The sequence below is a fragment of the Mus caroli genome, chromosome 3 (genome assembly GCF_900094665.2).
Source record: "Mus caroli chromosome 3, CAROLI_EIJ_v1.1, whole genome shotgun sequence".
Lineage (NCBI taxonomy): Eukaryota > Metazoa > Chordata > Mammalia > Rodentia > Muridae > Mus > Mus caroli.
The window spans coordinates 29,220,377-29,234,433 of record NC_034572.1 but is presented as its reverse complement, the minus strand read 5'-3'; the positions used below and the strand labels follow the sequence as shown (position 1 = coordinate 29,234,433).

Here is a 14,057-nt window from a genome sequence, read left to right as displayed (position 1 = left end):
GCATGCGTGTGTGTGTGTGCATGTGTTCATGTGTGTGTATATGTAAGTGCATGTGTGTGCTGGTATATGTGCATTTATGTGGGGTGCATGCATGCATGTGTGCACATGTGTGTTCATGTGTTTGTGTGCATGTGTGTGTATGCATGTGCATGTGTGTGTGCTTGTGCTTATATATATGCATTTGTGTGTGTGGGTGTAGCATTCCAGGATGCATTTGTCTAAGCCAGAGGTGAGCACTGAGTGTCTTCTTCAGTCACTTTCTGTTGTAAGTTTTGAGACAGGGTCCCTCTATGAACCCAGAGATCACTGTTGACTAGGCTGGCTGGTCCATAGGGAAGATCTGTTTATGCCTCCAAGCACTGTGATTACTGACCTGTACTGCCACGATAGACAATTTACATTCATGCACTGAATTCAGCTGAATTCATACTGAAGATCCAAGCTCTGCCCCTCACACTTTTGTGTCAAGTGCTTTATCTACCAAATAACCTTGTCAGCCCCTTACATTCTTACTTTAGTTAAATTAAACATAGACAGCTCATGGGAGCTACCAACACAGCAGCAATGACTGAATAAAGGATTGCATTGAGATAAGAAGCTCTAGGAGGTGGAGTAACTTGGTCTGAGCTGCAGTTCTGCTAACTTAGAATGAAAGACACTAGCAGTGTAACGAAAATTGTTAGCTGCTGTTTAGGATGCTCAGGTGAATTTCTAACTGTTTGACTCTAGGGATATTATTGTGAGCAAGTGAGATGGAAGCTAAAGTTCTGTCCTAGCCTATGAGGAGTCTACCTACAGGTCTGCATCCTAGCCTATAAGGAGTCTACCTGCAGTTCTGCATCCTAGTCTATAGGGAGTCCACCTGCAGTTCTGGGTCCTAGTCTATAGGGAGTCCACCTGTAGTTTTGTTCTAATCTATAGGGAGTCCATCTGCAGTCATTTCTGTGGTAGAGAAGGGTGTGTGTGCAGGTCCTTGCAATCTATAAGTTATGGCTGCTGTTATTATCAGGAGTCAGCATGCTTGTCATCAAACCTGAGAGGTCCACACAGCAGGGGCTGCTTCGTGAGATGCACACTACAAACACACCTGGTACAAGTCTTCACCTAAGTAAACTTTGCAAAACCTTCATGGCCTCATCTCAGTTTATTTTCCAAAGGAGAACCTTGATTTCCTTGGAGATTAAACCAGTTGTCTTACACTGCAGCGTCAGTAAGAAGCTAGTGGGAAGACTAAAGTCCATGCCCCTAGCTTCGAGAGATGTTGCCCCTCCCCTAAACACAGACATAGCATATGGCCTCAGTTTCAAGATCTGTGTACTCTCTTCGGGATGAGGTGCACAGGCTCACAGTGAAACTTTTCAAAATAAGATGCCACCCCCTTCGCTCTCTAGATTTTGGATATGTGCCTTCACATCTGGCTGCCTGCCATCAAATGTTTGCTCAGTGTCTGTATGGAGGAGACAAACACCTGGGAGCATACAGATGTCTTCTAGTTGTTTCTTTCTCTCAAATGGCTGTGTGTCCTAGATTTTGGTTTCACTATTGTGTCTGCTACCATTCCTATTACACTCAACCCAGCATCCACAGTTCCCCTTTTTTATAAAGATGCAGATGAGTCTCAATGAGGCAGAGTAGCATCCCTGAAGATCTCCCAGCCAGCATCAAATACATGACTACAACAATCTGTTGGTCTCATCCTGCCTAGGTCTTCTGAGAAAGCTGCATTGCCTTCTGACGGGTATAATAACCAACTCTCACATTCCTGAATGATGCTACTCTGATTCTGTTTGTGTTTTCATGGCTTCAGCATGGTCAATCAATCTTGAGGATCTGGAATGAACAGCATTCGTGAGATACCTGATGTAGATGCTGGGAATAGAACTTGGGTCTACTGAAAAAGCCGCTCATACTCTTAACTGCTCAAGCCAGAGGTCTGTGTCTTAGAAAAAAAAATACTCTAAAGGTTGAAGAGGAGAGTAACTAATCTCTTATTGTATAGCTCGTTCTTTTCTATTTTAATTTTTCTTAGCATCTCTTGTTGTCCTAGGCTAGTCTCAAACTATGTAGTCAAGGATAAATTTGATCTTCTGAATTTCCTGTCTCCATCTCCAGAGTGCCTATGTTATCATGTCAGATTTTATGGGATGCTGGGGACTGAACCTGGGGATTTGGGCATGTTAGACAAGCACTCTACCACTGGAGCTACATCCCCAGCCATCTGATTCAGCTTTTCATAGCCAACACTTAGACACATTTAATGCATGGAAAGCAGGGAAGAGATGCAGGTGGATGAGATCTTCCTTGCTGTGCCTTCATCCAGTTCACTGATCCCTGTACCTCCTCTTTACTGACTACAGCATTTCTGAGGAGGGGCTCTTTGTGGGGGTTGCCGTGAATACACAGGCATCTACGAAGTCCTCACCCAACACGGGCATCTTTGGAGTCCTCATCCCATCCCATTCCATCAGCAGTGATAGGAATGACAGATACAAAAATAGTATCTCTACATGGAAAGAAGACAAATGCCAAAATAAATGCCAAGTATACCAGAAGCTGAGAGGAAAGCAACTAGTCCAGTCTCCAAGCTTTCCCCTTCATCCTTCATCTAGAAAGATGTATTAGACTCAGCCAGACCAGACAGTTTGAAGCCATTCCAGCCCAGGGACGGCCCACAGTAAAAGGTAGTTTGCTATTACAACACACTAGGCATGTGTCAGTGGTTCGCAAGACCAGGCTTAGAGGACAAGAGGACATCTTTATGGATCTGAGATAACCAAAATAAGCCAGACTGTGAAAGGCAAATAGCATGCATGCATTCTCTCCTTTGTAAATTCTAGATTTAATGTAGAGACATAACATCCTCTCTCTCTCTCTCTCTCTCTCTCTCTCTCTCTCTCTCTCTCTCTCTCTCTCTCTCTCTCTCTCTCTCTCTCTCTCTCTCTCTCTCTCTCTCTCTGTGTGTGTGTGTGTGTACCCACATGAGGATCTATTAAGGAGCATGTAGAAATATTTTTTCCTTATACAAAGCATTGTATTAATTTTTACACTTTAAAATGTGAAGCCAGTTCAAGGTCACTCCTATAGATTATTATTGTGAAGTAGCTGGGTTCTGAGGCACTTCCCTGACTGGGAAAGGAAAGATGGTTGTAGATCATAAGAGGCAGCAGCAGCTGTGGTACCTGCCTGTGACTGTTTCTATCTATCGTGGGCACAAAGGATCAAATTTGGAACTCTGTTCGGAGTTACCCTTTCAGAAGCTCAGTCTTCTTCGAGAGCCCAGGAGGCCTTCACTCCACCCAAAAGTAATCTTGTGACAATCTTGGTCAGGTCAGACTTGCTGGGGTCCTTAGGTTTTCCAAGACTGAACTAGGGGTGGGGTCAGGTCCAAGACAGCTGTCTCCATGACAGTCTGCTAATGCCCAGAAACCCGGATTTTTCTAATGGAACAGTTCTGTGAGCTTGCATAATAAATTCCCTGCAACTGTTCAAAATCCAGACCTAATCACCAACGGCCAGTAATGTAATCCTGAAGAGAATGTCATCTTCCCATCACTTGATGAGCAATTACACAAGTCCCCACTGGGAAGTCCCTCTAACGGCAAACTTAAGCATTTTCAAAGGCCTAATATAAAAATCCATGCGTAGTTCTACCTCAAGACAGGGAAAAATAAAGAAGTTCTGGCCATTTCTTTTTTTAAGAGAGAAAATTTAATAATAATATAACAACAATAATAACTGGATTTAACAATCATATATATGTTTCCCCTCAGTACAAGACCTTACCTTTTCCTTCCCTGCTGATATTATTTTAGCATCTAGGCATGACTGTTCAGTGCTAATTTTTTAATTTTTTATTAGATATTTTCTTTATATACATTTCAAATGCTATCCTGAAAGTTCCCTATACCCTCCCCCAACTCTGCTCCCCTACTCACCCACTCCCACTTCTTGGCCCTGGCATTCCCCTGTATTGGGGCATATAAAGTTTGCAATACCAACGGGCCTCTCTTCCCAATGATGGCCGATTAGGCCATCTTCTGAAACATATGCAGCTAGAGACACGAGCTCTGGGGGTACTGGTTAGTTCATATTGTTGTTCCACCTATAGGGTTGTAGACCCCTTCAGCTCCTTGGGTGCTTTCTCTAGCTTCTCCATTGGGGGCCCTGTGTTCCACCTTATAGATGACTGTGAGCATCCACTTCTGTATTTGCCAGGCACTGGCATAGCCTCATATGAGACAGCTATACCAGGGTCCCTTCAGCAAAATCTTTCTGGCATATGCAATAGTGTCTGGGTTTGGTGGCTGATTATGGGATGGATCCCCGTGTGGGGTAGCCTCTGGATAGTCCATCCTTTCATCTTAGTTTGTCAATTTCTATTCAAGTTCAGGGTTAGGTGAGATTAAATAAACATGAAATTGCTCAAAATTTCACAGTAATAATTAATATGACAAAGGACAGAAAAAAAATCAAGGATCACAATTTACTACCCTAATGCTATGGTCCACTCTATTCTAAAAAGAAAAAAAAAATCAGATTAGAAAGCCAGACTTGACTAACCTCAAAATGCATACATTTAAGGGTGTTCAACTAGATAGAAAATACATTTCTAAAGACAAGAATGCCTTGGCTCCTATTATATAAAGCTAGGGACAGAAAACAGGGATATCTTAGCCAAGCTAGCCACTGTGAGGACCCAGGGAGCAAAAGAGAGAATTGCTAAGGTAACCAGACAGCCGAATGTAATTATACGAATTGGAATTCAGCCAGCCTGTGCAGGCAATACCCACACTCTTTAGAAAATGTCATAGACTCCTTTAATAACTATGACAATTTTCCTCCATAAACATGTATTAGTAGGACATATCAGAACAAGAATAAAATATTCTTGTTTTCTACACCCATGAGTGGATACAGAGCCAGAGCAAAGAAGAAGACAGAATTTAAATCTCAGAATCACGATTATGAACTTGCTTAGCTACAATAGTCACTTTTGTTTCTAAATGTAATTTAAAAATATATATATAGGCAGAGAGGCCCTCTGCCACATGTCACAGAATGCAAACAGAGTTTAACAGAAAATAGTCAAAAGGGAAACTTTCAGGGCTGGTGCCAGGCAATGCTACACTCCTTACATTGCTGCTTCAGTGTGACGATGGAATGACACCGGCTTTACTGAATTGTTTAACAGTGGATCTGGATGGAATAACATAGTCTGCTCCAGAAACAAAAGAACCACCGAAAAAAAAAAGGGGGGGGGAAATAAACAAATAATGGCTTCCAATTTTTAAAATTGTCATATAATGTATGGATATCTGGAAATAAATTCCCGATTTTCTTCTGTTGCTCATTTTGGTTGAGTTATTAAATTAAGCAATTCCACCCAACAACTAAATGAGTGCTTACAGCAGCGATCCCTATTCCTGCAGGCTTCAGGCTGTGAAGATGAGAAAGGAAACCAGTAGCCTTTCCAGATGTGAGAAGAGCCTTGCCACAAGATGCTTGGAGGGATGAATGACCAGTGTGCAGAACACCCAGATGCTGTCCTGGCCCCATGGGTACTCAGCAGGTAATCTTAGATCAACTTCCTGCTCATTTTCTAAGAAGCACTCTTGAACCCAAAGAACAATATCAGTTATTATCAATAATCATCTGCATTAGAGCAGAACAAATACATTTCTATTAGGGAAGAGAAAACCACCCATTCCATCACTAAGCTCCACATCATTTTATTGTATTCATTATTATTTACTATTGGCAGGTGGGCTGTGCATGGCACAGTGCAGATGCTGGGGCCAGAAGTCTACTCCATGTAGTTCATTCTCTCCTCCCACCTCTATGTGGGTTCCAGCAGTCAAAATCAGGTTGCCAGGTTTGTACAGCAAACACCTTCAACTGCTAAGCCATCGTGCTGGCCCAAAGGTTGGCATCACTGAAGCCTATAGTTTTTTTTATGGTCCTCCATAAAAGAAGTAACAGAAGTCCTCATTTTCTACCATAAAGCCCCCACTTTCTTAGAGGCCAGTGGCCAAGACAAGTGAAAATGATTCTGACTGTGATTATTCTAATTCTGGTTATTGGTAAAGTTGCCACTCTCCGTGTTTTGGCAACATTAGCTCAAATAAGCATGGGCCTTTGTTTCTAGGGTGAAACATGAGCTCTGTCTTCTAAATCAACAGACAAGAAAGTGTCTGAAATAAAACTTTAAAAGATGGGTGATGTCTAAGATTATAAGACCATTAAACAATACTGGTAAGTACAGAGACACAGCAAAGCAGTATGGAAACTTGGCTCAAGGGTGAGCTCATGAAGCCTGCCTTATGTGGAGACAGCCTTCCAATTTGGTTCTGAAGTGAACAAAAAATAAAGGTTGATTTAATCTGGCCATGATCTAGGTGAGTGGTCTTTCTTCTGGCATCTGTGGGGTTAACACAAGCAGATCCAGGAACTTGCTCTGACTGCCCAGTCACGAAAGTTCACTTACATTCTCCCGTGTTCAGCTCTAGGGTTCAAGGTGACTGATCATATATACTTCAATACTGTAGTAAATAAACAACATTGTGCTCAATAATCAATGACCTTATATGACCAACAGGCCTTTAGAGTAAAATGCTGTGTCAGGATTGGGAGTGCCTGAGGGGTGAAAGGGTTCTGGTTTGGCTTCCAGGTGTGATTGGCAAGATGACTCCCTAGGCCCCAGAGCTGGTGAGAGAGGCAGCTTGAAGTCCATCACCAGCATGCAGCCTATGGAAAGTCAGCTGCATTATAGCCTTGCATAACTGTTCTATCTTAAAACCTTGCCAGGTACTTCCCAGACCACTCAACGTAAGCTATGCATTCTTGCGAAGCACGATTTCTCCAGACTGTAAGTAAAACAATGGCTTTCCTCACTACTTCCTAATTAGACAATGGTTCCCTTCTTCCATGGTTTCAGGAAGGCTGTCACCCAGACAGTGTTTGTCATGAAAAGAAGTCCATAGTCTTGTCCTATAGTCTTGTCCCCTTCTCCACATATTTTAAAACTTAATAATAGTCCAGTTTCACATTTCAATTCTATTCAAACCTCCAACAAAATTTAGCTTCCAATTTGAAAATACAAAAAGGGCGTCCTTCAGAGTGGGATGTCTACTGCTGCTCAGTGGGTGGCAAGAAGGGAAACCCAGTGCTGAGTTCATTTACAAATGACACAAACTTGAAGTCTGGTAATATCTAAATAGGTATAGATTAGATAGATATAAGTATAGAGTAGATATAGATATAGATAGACATAGATCTATCATGGTTCTCAATATTAATGTTTCTATTTGGCTCTTTTAGAAACTGTTTTGTTAGAAGCACCTCTGCTAGTTCCCTCTGTAAATGGCAATAAATGTTTTCTTCACAAAGGAAATCATAAAAGAAACCATACCCTAGGCTCACAAAGGCTAGATGGGGCACCCTGGGCTTGGGAAGCAAGCTTGTCTTGTCAGTGTTGGCAGTCTACCCAAGGCCAAAGAGCCAGGATGGAGTAGAAACGAAGCAGCATCAGTAAATCCGATTCTTCCCCAGAGGTCTCAATTATAAAATTGAAATATGTGGATACTGCTTTTTTTTTTTTGGTATTGTTTTACTTGGTGTTCTCAAGGCAGTATCCCTCTGCAGCCCAACCTGGCCTCAAACTTATAGCAATTCCCCTGCCTCTGCCTCACACATGCTGACGTTGCAGTTTTGAGTCACTGTGGTGGTTTGAAGAAGAATGGCCTTCATAGGCTCATCTCTTTGAGTGCATAGTCCCAAGTTAGTGGAACTGTTTTGAGAAGGATTAGGAGGTCTGGCCTTTCTAGAATAAGTGTGGCTTTTTGGAGGAGGTGTGTCACTGGGGATAGACTTTGAGGTACTAATAGCCCCATGCTAGGTCTAGGTCTGGTCTGTTTCTCTCTCTCTCTCTCTCTCTCTCTCTCTCTCTCTCTCTCTCTCTCTCTCTCTCTCTCATACATTGTAAAGTTTTCAGCTACTGATCCAGTGCTGTGTATATATGCTTCCCACCATGATGATCATGGACTAACTCTAAACTGTAAGCAATTAAATGCTTGAGTTGTCTTGGCCATGATGTCTTTCCAGAGCAATAGAAAAGTAAGTAAGACAGACAGTTGTGCCTGGTTTACTTCTGTGAAATGATATTAAATTTCTCCTCTGTCGGCCTTAGAAGATGCTTGGCATGTAGAATGTCAGGGGTAGAAGGTGAAAACCATGTAGCTTATGGAACATGCTTGGGATGCAGCTGACTTAGAAATTCCCTAATACTTTTCCCAAGAACTGGCACTTACATCACAAGATACAGTGTTTCCTTAAATTGATTCTTAATATTCTGGAGCTGAAGCAAGATGGAACAGAATTTTAGAAGTTGTTCTGACTTACCTGCCTGATGATACAGTAGATACTGTGAGCTCAAAAAGAGGCCCTTGACTTTCTGATATTTTAGATGTTCACCATTAATTAATTTTATACATTATTAATATTATATATTAATCTCTTCCAGATGACATTCCTGAACCACAGAACAGAAGCACTGGCTCCTGAGCACAGGGCTTCTCTTTCCACTTTAAATTCTACTCAGAACCTCACCATGTTTGTGTTACTAGAAGAGAATCTGAGAATCATACTTTGGGGTTATAAAGGGTCTACTAATCATGTTTAGGCATTGAAGTCCCATAAGGTAGAATTTAGCTAAAGTGACAATCCATGTTCTCTGATCAGGAAGTGCATAATTCTTGGCTAATAGTTACTTTGGGAAAAAAACAGCCCTGGTCTGCTTCAAGGTGCTTATGATAATAGTTTACATGGTAAATCTCCACATTTGTTCAAACAATCATTCCTTGGAGTTTCGGCCTCTGTTAAACATGCTTCTTGATCAGAGTATAAGCTGGAACCATAACACTATATAACCTGATGGGATGTCTGATCAGTGCTGCCTCCCTTTTCTGCATTAGCCACAACCAAGCCATGAACCATTAATAAAGAGTTTCTCTTAATTGATCTCTAAGTGAGGGGATGATTTTTTATGGGAGGGCATATCAGTTCTGTAATTAGTTACAGTGTGTGCACATATATGAGCAGATATGTGCATGCATGTGAAGATCAGAGGTCAATATCAGGTGTCTTCCTCAATTACTGCATTACCCTAGAGCTGGCATGACACGCCACCATTGACTGGGTGCCTTTAGCAACAAACATTTATTTCCCTACAGTTTTGGGAATTAGAAGTTCAAGAAAAGCCGGGCGTGGTGGCGCACGCCTTTAATCCCAGCACTCGGGAGGCAGAGGCAGGCGGATTTCTGAGTTCGAGGCCAGCCTGGTCTACAAAGTGAGTGCCAGGACAGCCAGGGCTACACAGAGAAACCCTGTCTCAAAAAACCAAAAAAAAAAAAAAAAGAAGTTCAAGAAAGATTGATTCCTGCTCTGGTGCTGTTCTTGACTTGAAGAGGTAGGCACCTTCCTAGTGTATTTCTGCAGCTATGACAAAATACCACAGTCACGATGATATGTACAAAGGAAAGATATATTGCCTACAACCACAGAATCTCATAGTCCAAGACCAAGATGTGAGCAGATCCAATGTCTGCAAAATGCCTTTCCCTCACAAAGGGCTCCATCTACCATGCTCAATGGTAGAGAGAAGAGCTATAGGACAGAGGAGAATCTTGCATCTTCACTTGATAAAAAGCAGAAGTGCAAAGGGGACATCTTTGTACTTCACCTCTTAATCTTATGACAGTGGTCATTAAGTTTGAACTTATAAATTTGAAGTGACTCAGACCATAGCAGCTGCCCTGACCCAGCATCCTTACATAGCTATCCTTCTGTACACACACAAATATAATTCTCCCCTTCTTCTTTTATTGTTTGTGTCTCTCTGTGGTGGGTACACGTTCATGTGGATACTCGTGTGTGTGTGTGTGTGTGTGTGTGTGTGTGTGTGTGTGTGTGTGTGTATTCACGTACGTAGAGGCCAGAGGACAACCTTGACTTGTTCTTTGACATAGGGTGCCTCACCTAACATAGAGCTCACCAAGGAGACAGGGTTAGCTGGGCAGCTACCCTCAGAGATCCTTCTGGCTCCACCTCCCCAGGGCTGGGATTAAAGCCTGCACTTACCATGTCCAGCTTTTTCACAGGGTTTGGGGGGATTGAACTCAGGGCATTCTACTGACTGAGAATTCTCCCAAATTCTTCTCTACTTATGAGATCAAACCTCTTTAAAGACCCTCATTTCTCAATATAAACTCATTCTTCTTAAAGTAAGAATTCAACACATGTGTAGGGGTTAGTTAATAGTGTGGCCCAAACTAAGTTTCTGAGGCTGAAGAAGCTGGAGGCACCCAGTTCTGTCCTAGTTTCTAATGCCTTAGTTGTCTCTTTCACCCCAATTCCTCTGCTGAGTCACTCCTCAGGAACTGTCTAGGAACAGTAGCTGGCAAGGAGAACTGCTCACAGCTGATTTGTCTCCCGCACGTTAGTAGATACACACACTGTATCCACACAATGGGTGAAATGGTTAGGAAAGGAAAAAGCAAGCCCTGTGATCACAGATCTTCTGCCAAACATTGTCAGGTGTCATGCACGTGGCAGCTAAGAACCCGAAACCCACCAGACCTCCATTTACATCCATGAGAAGTGCAGCAGGGGCTGGGCAGTCAACAGGAATCAAGCATGAGCCTCACTTCCTGCCCAACAGGGAGTGTGAGACTCAAAGGAGATAATGAAGTTTGTGGGTCCGAGAGGCGGTAAAGCACCAGGCTGTTATACTAAGAGTCACTAAGTCATCCTTCCTGCCCCTAACCTGCTGATTCTCTGTCCAAAAGTAATCCCTCCTCCTTTGCCACATTTGGAAATTTTAGATTCTATTCCTGGAATGGATGGTCTTCCTTTCAACACACTCCATGGCCCACACTGTTTCTCTGGAGCTGTATAACCTGTTGCCTCTAGCCTGTGTAACAAGGTCACCCTAATTGAGTCATGTCCCTAAAGCTTAACCCCTGACCTCAACCTCTCACTTTGCGTTCTCAAGCCCAACCTCCAGCCATAGAGACTCCAGGCTGCAAAGGACTCATTGCCTTCTTCCAGGCCACCGCCAGAGGTGACTGCTTCTCAGTCTCCAGCTGTTCCTTCCTCTTCCCTCATAACCCCTGCTTTCCATGGCTGCTGTCCAGCCCTCCTCATGCACTGAAAACATCATCCTCTTCTCAATTTAGCAATCAGCATGTGAAGAACAGGGCCAGGAGCTGTGTGGGCGGAGCCCTTGAGTCAGACTCATCCCCTAAGGCGTGGGGGAGGCAAGTGGGTAACACACCATGCAATGTAAAGTAGACACAAATGGTGCTGCACCCAGACTGGCAGTCAAGTTCTTTCTCTCGAGAGGCTTTGGGCAGGTGAGCACTGTAGCTGATACTTAACGTCAAAAGAGGGCGCACAGGGAAGGAGTAATAAAAGTCAGTGTTCAGGGCAAGCCTATTAGCTGGTATCCTAGAGGCCAAACCTGTGCAGCTTATGGGAGCTGGGCAACACTATGTGATGCTGGGAAGAAGCTGAAGCCCGAAGGATTTGAATGCCAAGGGACTTCCCTAGTGACAAGGCTACTGTGTGGCTTAGCCAGTCAGTAATCCTAGCCATGTGACCATATTTACACCAGAACCCATGAAGAACAACCCAAATGGAGTCTCTTGTAATCCTCACCTTGAGAGGAGAGCCATCAATGAGTTATCTATCAGTTTTTCTCTTCAAAGGGAAGGTAGCCAGTCTGTAGCTCCAGCCCATGTGAATTCTGGACCAAAGCATCGGTTTAAAGTGAATATTCCTAAGGGATGATCAAATTTTAATTCTCTTTTTATTACCTTCAAATTAATGAATCAAACAGCCTTTAAAACAGTTTCTTAAGAGAAGTATAACACAGGCTTGACCCCCAATTCCTGGTCTCCCTTTGTTTATGATTCCTACCAAGAACCCAAACTATCTCCCAGCTCGGCTGCCATCAGAAGGCTTCCTTCCCCACCACTCATCTCAGGCTCCCATCACTGCCTTCACATCAGCCCAGGGCTGATCCCTACATAGCTGTGGACTCTTGAGATCTGTTCATTGTACCCGCTTCTCCCATATTTCAGCTTCTCTGTCGTTTCCCTTTTCAGGGTATCAGCTGTCCATCCCAAAAGTAGCTGTCTAAAATCCCAAAAGTCCTCCAGGTCCATTCATCCCTGATATGTTATCAAACTTAAAACCCGGTCAGTTTTCATCTCAACCTCCGTTGGGCCCTTTGTTCAGTGTTTGAGCCTGGGTCCCCAGAGGTAGCTTTCTTGTGGTTTTTCCTGACTCGAATCCAACACAAACCTGGCTGCCAACCTAATCTCCTTTAATATATCACTTTCCTCATGCTGACTCCCAGCTCAATAGTCTTAGATAGTTCTCTATTCCAGATTCAACCCAAATAGACCAAACGCTCGCTAGGATGTTTCCAAGGTGCTCTCTTCCCTGGGTGGTGCATGTCATTATCCCAGTTGCACTGATGCACACAGCTGAGGTGCCAAAGTTAACATGCCAGAGTCTGATAACAAGTAGACCAGGATTACAACTCTGCTCTGTGGGTCCTGCGCCCACGCTTTGCCTTAATAGGAGTGTGTAACCCTTGAGTTTAGATTTTAATAATCTCCATAATCTCTGCTTGCCTCATTTAACCAATTACTTTTTTTTTTCTAGACACCCAGCATAGCCTTCCCCTGGGGCCCAGTCAATGGTATTCATCTCATCCCTGCTTTTCCTTGGTCATGTTCCAGACCCTGCCCCACCCCCATGGCCCAGCCTATGAGACTAAATGCCTTGAGCCCTATCATTGGTTTCTGATGGTGACTCTGGCAAGCCAGCCTTTTGTTGCTTTTATGTTCCAGACTAGTGGCTCATAGGCTACCAAATCCCAATGGCACAGTGATATGAGGTTATATGGAGTCCTCTGTGTATAAGCACACACTGACCTATATACCACACACATATGTTTGCTATTACTATATAAAATTAAATAGATATTATTGTGTCATAAAAATAACAATATAAAATGATCCATGCTTATCTTTTTCCACCCTGTGGTTTACTACTAATCACAATCATTAAGCATGTATCAAGGCTCAGTGGGTAAAGGGCCTGCCACAAAAGCCTGAGGACTCAAGTCAAGTCCCCAGTATCCATATAAAAAGTGGGGTGTGGTGGCCCATCTAATCCCAGCATTGTAGAGACAGACATAGACCATTCTTTGGGGCTCAGCTGTCCTAGCCTAACTGGGACCAGTGAGACGTTGTCTTAAAAAGCAAGATGAATAGTACCTAAGGAATGATAGCCAAGATTGACCTCTGGTTTCCATGTGAACACACACACACACACACACACACACACACACATACACCACAAAATGTAAATAAACCAACATTAGCTGTTGTATGACTTCTGTAAAGTATCTGACATTAAAAATGAATCTTTAATCTCAAAGGAAGGAAAATACCTTCTTACATGGAAGTGTAAGCAGTCTTGCTGATATGTCTTCATGTGTGTCATTTAATCTGGGGCTTTCAAAGCGTTTCTTCAAATATACAGAAGAAATTGAGTTCAATTCTGCACCTCATAGCATCACAGCCAGCCTGAACACATAGCAGTTGGTGTGATGAATTTCTTTTCTCCACTTATCACAAGCTAGAATCATCTTGGAAGAAGGAACCTCAGTTGAGAAAATGCCTCCATCAGATTGGCACAGGAATCCGTCTGTGGAGGTGTTTTTAATTATTGACTGATGGGGGAGGGTCAGACTACTGTTAGTGGTGCTACCCCTGGGCAAGGGGTTCTGAGTGCTGTAGAAAGCAGGCTGAGCAAGGCATAGGAGCAAGGCAGTAAGCAGCACTCCTCCATGGCCTCTGTACCAGTTCTTGTGTTGAGTTTCTACCCTGACTTCCTTCCTTTTCATCATGGATTGTGATTTGGACCAATAAGAAAACAAGCAAGCAAGCAAAGAAACAAAAACATACATACATAAAGCAATTAACTAA

The 14,057-nt window shown here is 43.1% G+C and overlaps 1 protein-coding gene and 1 long non-coding RNA gene across 7 annotated transcripts in view; one reads left to right on the top strand and one right to left on the bottom strand.

Moving 5' to 3' along the window:
- The window catches only part of LOC115030651, a 56,956-nt gene extending 47,988 nt beyond the window's left edge, over positions 1-8,968 (top strand). The window contains exons 5-7 of the long non-coding RNA XR_003836257.1: positions 5,430-5,569; positions 6,805-6,865; positions 8,519-8,968. This is a non-coding gene — a long non-coding RNA (uncharacterized LOC115030651). The remainder of the gene's footprint in view (positions 1-5,429; positions 5,570-6,804; positions 6,866-8,518) is intronic.
- The window catches only part of LOC115030650, a 575,682-nt gene that overhangs the window by 374,408 nt on the left and 187,217 nt on the right, over positions 1-14,057 (bottom strand). The gene's annotated exons all lie outside the window — the stretch shown is intronic.